The sequence below is a fragment of the Sturnira hondurensis genome, unplaced genomic scaffold, assembly GCF_014824575.4.
Source record: "Sturnira hondurensis isolate 20B ecotype Veracruz unplaced genomic scaffold, ASM1482457v3 Scaffold0014584, whole genome shotgun sequence".
Lineage (NCBI taxonomy): Eukaryota > Metazoa > Chordata > Mammalia > Chiroptera > Phyllostomidae > Sturnira > Sturnira hondurensis.
Window position 1 is genome coordinate 2587143 of NW_028087215.1, and position 7472 is coordinate 2594614.

The following is a 7472-nucleotide window of genomic DNA, read 5'->3' on the forward strand; positions in this document are numbered from 1 at the left end:
CAGGTAGTCCAGGAAATCCAAAATCAAACAACGGTGGAAATAGTCCTCTGAGTCCTCTGTAACTCTCACCAGGCTGTGGGAAAAAAAAAGTAAACAAGTTTAAATTAAATATTTCAGTGTGAAGCCCAAGAACTTATAGTCTCTGTTGCAGGCAGAATTCTGAGATGGCTCCCAAGATTCCTGTTTTCTGTTGGCCAATGCTGGTCTGACTGTACCAGGTGAGCCTTTGAAAATAGGGTCCACAGGTCAGAAACACAAGATGTCATAGAGATTTGAAGCTTCAGCAAGTGGTTCTTGGCTTTGGAGCCAAGAGCCCTGATGTGGAGGGGAGCACATGGGAATAAATGGTAGGTGGGCAAGAGGAGCTCAGAGTGGTCGCTGGCTCATAGCAAGCAAATAAGGACCTCAGTCCTCCAGACAAGGGACCCAATTCTTATAATAGTCACACAAGCCTGAAAGAGGACGCTGGGCTCCAGAAAGGAATGCAGTTTTGGCAACACTTTTCAGCCTTGTCAGACCCTGAGCAGAGAATCCAACCAAGCCAAGGCCAGAATTCTGACCAGAGAATCGGTGAGATAATAAATGGAGTTTTGAAGCTACTAGTTTGTGGAAATTTGTTATGCAGCAAGAGAAAATATCATGTCTATGTAAGTCACAGAGTTTGAAAGTCTATGTTGGAGAAGAGAAAGAGTTTTTCTTTTTTGTCCTGTGAATGCCTAGGTGCTGTTAGTATTGAAAAGAAAATAAAAATTGAGTTAAATCACATCCTTTTCTTATGGTAGAGACTGCCATTGGCATCAGTTTCAAATGGAGAAAATTTCTCATATCTCATTGGAGAGTTCAAGATTGTTTCAGAGTTTGAAAGTAGTAAGTTGTCAAATATGTTACTGAGCGCCTACTTTGTGCAATATGCTGAAGTAGGAGCTATAAGGGAACAAACATGCAATTTGTGAGTCTACAGATTAAGTAGCTATGATAGTAGAAGGTACCAAATTACCCAAAGAGAGGCAGTTTCCTGCCACTGCGACTCAGAGATTGTGTGAATGGGACATGCTTTTTGAGCCTCTCTCTTACTTCTGGAAAATGACATTCCCCAAAGTACCCGTGTCCTAGGGTCATGGTGAGATGTGTTGTGAAACATTATTAGCAAGGTGCTTTGTGCAGTGCTTGGCTTAGGTGCAGTGCTCAGTAATGTTACATGCTACTATTTCTTATGTTAAGACCTAGGATAGTGGTTGGGATATTTGGAAAGAAAAATAGTGCAGGAAACAAATACATTTGGAGTGACTAGTTTTGGAGAGAGGAAAGGTTGTCTCAGTGAGAAGGCAGCATTTGAAAGGGGGCTTAAATAATACAAACCTGTGGAGGGGGCAGGTCAAATGGAGGGAAAGTATGTAAATGCTCCAAGGCAGGAAAACACAGGTCCTATTCTCTTGAGTCCTCTTCTCCTCTATGGGACACACACCTGAACTTCCTCCCCGCTGCCCCCGGGTCCTTCACCTCCTTGTGTGACACTGCCAGTTCCAAAGGGTAGGATTCCCCCAAATGGTTCCTTGTTTTGATCCCCACTTGCAGGTCCCTAACCAGAGGTGGCAGATGTCAAAGCCCTGTTCTGTTTCAAATGTATGGTCCTTCCGTGTTGGCCCGCATTCCCTTCACATGCCTTAGATTTATGCCACGCCATTCCCCAGAAGCCTACAGCTTTCTCAGTTGGTGCCAGGTTTATTAAAGTTCTCTACCTCTCCTTTAGCCCTCACCCACCCCACTAAGCTGATGTTTTCTACTGTGTCTTCAAAATAATCTTTATTGATTTACTGGCCCCACACCATAAAGTCATAATATTTGGATATTTCCTTTCTCTTTCTAAGCGCTTTTTCAGGATTCTGTCAGTTTTCCCTTTTTTTTATGTATGAACTTCAGTATGTGCCTCTTAACTGGCTTGTTTTTCCACAAGATAACTAGCCCCCGTGTCCCACTTGTAAACAAGGTGGCATGCATTTCCTTGTCACCACTTTCTCTTCACCTCTGTCCTTGGTAGCATGACTCTCTGAAAGGGTAGTCTAGGTTTGCTGAGACTAATGCCACTTCTCACATGTTAGCCACCCTTCAAACTGACTTTTGTCCCCAGCATGCCAGTAAAACTCTTTGGTGTCACCAATACAACAAAAATGCCAAGTCACAGCCATGAACCTCCTATGTGAGCGCTCGCTACTTAGTGATAGCGTATTGAACTATGGAGCGCATTTGACCCAAGTGCTGGGAATCTGAAAGCTAGATCAGGGTGTTTGAAAAGTTCAAGCCTTGATTTTAAATTGGCGAAAACCCCAAATCCTTAGTGTGGAGAAATATTTCCCATCATTTGCACTGTTGAGACCCTGTGACTTTGCTGAAAATACTCTTATCTCCTAAGCATATCCTGGATATCAGTCTAAAACTTATGTGTAATGCAAAAAATCTCTGTAGTGAATATCTGTATTTTCTAGCCTTTTACCTTAGCCGCAGTAATTAGCTTCCTCTTCAAAGTGGACAATGATAATGAACTTGGTAAAAATGATGAAGATACTATGTTAGAGAGAAAAATTACCCCCTCTGGACACTAAAATGAAGGTAATTTCTTACATTAGTTGACTTAGGAACAATTCAGCTAGGGTGAAAATACTTAGAATCTCCATTTATTTATTCTTTAATGGGATTAATATTTATTGATTTTCTTTGGTAGAAATTACTCTGGAATTTATCTGTTTTTCCCAAAACTGGAATGAATCTGTCTCTATTTTGTAGCTGACTATTATTCTATTACTTATAGAACACCAAAACTTGTGGCTTTTTTATCCCTTGAAATTTTGAATATTCTTTGAATATTTAGAAGCCTCAGTGGTGCTTAACCCAGTCCTCTACTCATGGTAGCTGTTTATTGATATACATGTTTGTAGCTTATCAAATATTTCCGGAGTCCTTGGACAAATGCACATTTCTGGGTCTTACTCTGAAACACTCGTTCATTCTGGAATATGTCTTGGCTTACTGTATTTTTAATAAGTGAGTCAGTTTACTCTGATACAAATGATGCATGAACCCTATGTTGATAAAATTCTTCAATTTTAACTATGTCATTAAGTAGATGAGGAAACACAATCCCAATAAAATTGAAGAACATATTCAAGTATATTCCAAAATGGTCACTTCGTATATTGGCAAATATTGCAGTAAATTAGTTTCCCTGCTTGTGAAGTTGCTAATGTCTGTGCACCCACTTTTATTCATGTCTGCATAATGCAGTCTGATATTACAGAATTAAACAGTTGTATGTGGTATGTGGAGCTATGTGTGGCAATTTAAATTAAATTAGATGTATAATTTAAGTGGAAATGAAGCAGTAGAACAGTGATTGATAGCTGCCAATAATAAGGAATAGTAATATCATTAATATAAAAACATCTGACTAGTAGCTGCGTGGAAAATATGAAGGTGTGATTAAGGAGACTTACCGAGAAACAGGCTTGAAGGGCCAAAAGGCCCAAGATTAAGCACAGTGATTTCATCCTTATTGTTACTCCTGAAAATAAGCACAATGGCTGATCAATATTCCTTGTTGTTTGAAAGTGTCCCAACCACTGGTATTTGAAATCTATAGAAATAGTACTGTAGAGCATTTTGAGAAAATGGTCCGACTTTATTTTGGACTCAGTATTAACAAGGAGCAATACTATTAGGCTTGTGATGTGGAACTATGAAATAATGAAACTCATTTTCACGTTTGACTTGTAAGCTAAACATAGGAGATAATGGCAAAAAGTTGTTCATAAAATGTTTTATTTGACAGAAGCTTTTATGAGGAAGGTTTTTACTTTCCTATTATTATCTTGTAAGCTGATTCTATTCTTTTTCTTACTATTGAGATGTCCCCAGAAACAAGGTTTATTTATATATTTTCATTGAACTTGTTGGGACTACACTGGTGAAGAAAATTTTATAGGTTTAAGGTATCCCATTCGATAATACACCATCTGTGTATTGTATTGTGTGTTTACCACACCAAGTCAGTGTCTTTCCATGTCTTTGCAGTTGGTTCTCTTTACCCTCTCTTGCCACCTTCAACCCATTTCCCTCTGGTAATGACCATAATTTAGTCTGTGAGGGGTTTTTTTGGCTTAATCTCTTCATCAAGAAATACAATTTAAAACATATGATTTAGTTATATTAATACCTCTAAAACAAATCTATAAGGTAATGCAGTGCCTATTATAAAATATCATGATGTTCAAATCTGAAAAAGAGTGCATTTCAAAGACAGTTGACCTTCGAGCAAAAGAGTTTTGAACTGCAAGTGTCCACTTATATTCTTTTTTTTTCCAGAAGATATACAGTGGGCACTCCATATCCCTAGGTTTTGCATCCACAGATTCAACCAAATGCAAACTGAAAACTCTTTTTGATCTCCTCATGCAGAATATGTGGGTACAGAGGGCCTACTGTGTGCATTGTTCTGCATTGTAGTATATATAAGGGATTTGAGCCTTCACTGATTTTTGTATACATGAGGGACCTTGAATCAATCCCTCTGTAGACACTGAAGGATGACACGTGAGTGTAAGGTTATGCTTAGATTTTCTACTGTGGGGGTGTTGGCACCCCAACCACTATGCTGTTCATGGGTACATTGTAGTTTAAAGAAAAATTGTCATGTAATATAGATCCTATTTTTAACAACATTCTACTAAGTTGTTTTATTCCATGTTAAGCCATCTCAAGTTACTTCCAAAAATACATATAATGTACATTAAAGACCAAGGCAGAAAAGGGGATATGTTCAGTTGTTTTACTCTCGATTGGCTTCAGATTTGCAATGAATTTTAGGTTCATGATAGTCTCTGTTCTGGGAAAGCAGTACATGCACCTTGGTGAAGACTGGCTTTCTAGTAGTCACCTCTACCGATCAGCTGAGTGCGTTCACTGAACAATCCAAGTCCTAAAAGAACCTTATGGAGAAATTTCACTGAATATTCCTTTATATTTGCATATAGCTTTTTATTTAATTATTACTTTCCCTATGACACATTCTTGGGTAACCTTTACAAAACAAAGACAAAACTAAGAATAAATTGTGCTGTAGAACAATTCAGTTCTCTTAGAGTACATCTGAAAGTGTTCTGGTCATTATGAAGCTCAAAAAATGTTAAGGCACATTAGGGCAAAGAAATGATTGATTGTGTAATTGGATGGATTAATTGTCCTAAGTGCTGACATAAACGCTTTTCTCTGACATACAGAATTTCACAAGATTTAGTGCATTTTATGCCTTATCCAAATTTCATGTAAGTCACATACTATTTTAGTGAAAAATGGATGTTCTCCAAAAGCCCATGAAAATGATATCTTTAAAAGTTTCAGAACAAAACAGAGTGGTAGTGGCATAAAAATATGTTTGTTTTTGTCAGCGGAAGAAAATATGTTTGTTTCACTGATATATTGATCAGTGGAACAAAATGGCAATCCCAGAAATAAATGCATGCCTTTATGGTCAATTAATATTTGGCAAAAGAAGCAAGAACATACAATGAGGTAAAAAGGTAGTCTATTCAATAAATGGTGTTTTGAAATTTGAATAAATATATGAAAAAAATGGAATCAGACCATTTGTTCCCCGTTCTCAAGAATAAACTCAAAATGAATTAAACATTAAATGTAGAATTTGAAATACTTAAACATCCTAGAAGAAAGCATAAGCAGTAAGATCTGAGACATTTCTTATGGCAATATTTTTTCTAGTGTATCTCTTGTAAAGGAGAACAGAAGAAAAAAACCAACACATGGGACTACATGGAACTAAAAATTGTCCTACACCAAACTATCAACAAAATGAAAGGACAGCCCACTGAGTTGGTGAACATATTCACCAACAATACATCTGATCAGGGGTTAATACCCGCAATTGATAGAGAACTTAGAAACTCCGCACAAGAAAACCTCACAACAACAACAAATGCAATTAAAAAATGGGCAAAGGACCTGAATGGACACTTTTCCTAAGAGGACATGCAGATGGCTAAGAGGTATATGAAAAGGTACTGAACATCACTGATCATGAAAGAAAGGCAAATTAAAACCATAATGAAATATCTTGTCAGAATGACCATGAACAATAAATCAACAAATAACAGGTCTTGGCGAGGATGTGGAGAGAGGAAACCCTTGCATGATGTTGGTAGAAATGCAGAGTGGTGCAGCCACTGTGGAAAAGAGTATGGAGTTTCCTAAAAAAATAAAAAATGGAACTGCCTTATAGCTGAGCAATTCCACTTCTGGGAATATATCCAAAGGAATCCAAAACTCGAATTGGAAAAAAATATATGCACCCTATGTTCCTTGCAGCGTTAATGACCATCACCAAGATTTGGGAGCAGCCTAAGTGGCCATTTACAAATGAAGGAGTCAGAAGTCCTGGTCCATTTGCCCAGTGGGGCACTACTCCAGTGTAAAAAGGAAGGAAATCTTACTTTAAGGAACAGCAAGGATTGACCTGAAGAGTATTATGCTAGGAGAAATAAGCCAGTCAGACAAAAAGACAAATAGTATAGGACTTCACTTATATGTAGAATCTGATGAACAGAATAAGGTAAGAGACAAAATAGAAACAGATTCATAGGTAGAGAGAACAGACTGACAGCAGTTCTTGGGGAAAGGGACTGGAGGCTGGGTGAAAAAGGTGAAGTGATTAAGCCAGAAGCACCGCCCCCCCCCCCCCCCCCATAGACACAAACAGCGGTGTGGTGATTACCAGGGGAAAGAGGGGTTGGGAGGTAGAAAAGGGTAAAGGGGGACAGTGGTCATGGGAGGAGACATGGCAGCTGGAGGGGAACACACATTACAGTATAGGAATGATGTATTATAGTATTATATAGAATTATTATTCTAGAATGATGTACACTTGAAATGTACATAAGTGTGTTAACCGGTGTCACCCTAATAAATCCAATAAACATTTTTAAAAAATGAAAATGTCAGAAAAGTTTAGTATTCAAAGTAAAAAGTCTTCATTCCATGTTTCCATGTACCTACCTTTGTGTGAGGATCCTTTTCAGGGCTGAGAATTCTGCTGGTCAGAATTTGTCCTCCCAGTTATTTGTCCAAGGATGGCAAAAGAAGGTGAGTAAGAACAAGAAACTGCAGCTCTTATATATGTTGCAATGGATTTCTAGTGATAATAAGGAAAAGCTAGTTGGAACCAATAAGTTTCTAGGTTGGTGTTATTTAAACAAAGATAGAAGAGTGTCATTGCCAATTTGGCAATTGTTTTCTAAAGGGTTTTATTTTTCATTTCTGAGGAGCTTGACCCATTCGATATTTCATGTTTCCTGCGGAAACACATATTAACAATGAATCATAATGCCCTTTTGTTTCAATAAAATAACCTGGAGTTTGTGGTGCACTGTTGCCTCTTTATTTTAAAGAAAAGCTCAAGCTGTTCTTTT

At 37.9% G+C, this 7472-nt stretch overlaps 2 long non-coding RNA genes across 2 annotated transcripts; one reads left to right on the forward strand and one right to left on the reverse strand.

Moving 5' to 3' along the window:
- Positions 1-47: 47 nt before the first annotated feature.
- LOC118999112 (uncharacterized) lies at positions 48-3561 on the forward strand. The gene is made up of 3 exons (XR_005069038.1): positions 48-75; positions 289-290; positions 3493-3561. It is a non-coding gene; the product is annotated as an uncharacterized LOC118999112 (long non-coding RNA).
- On the reverse strand, positions 62-7201 carry LOC118999111 (uncharacterized). The gene is made up of 3 exons (XR_005069037.1): positions 7060-7201; positions 3489-3556; positions 62-73 (listed from the first exon to the last, which is right to left on the reverse strand). It is a non-coding gene; the product is annotated as an uncharacterized LOC118999111 (long non-coding RNA).
- Between the last annotated feature and the right edge of the window lie 271 nt (positions 7202-7472).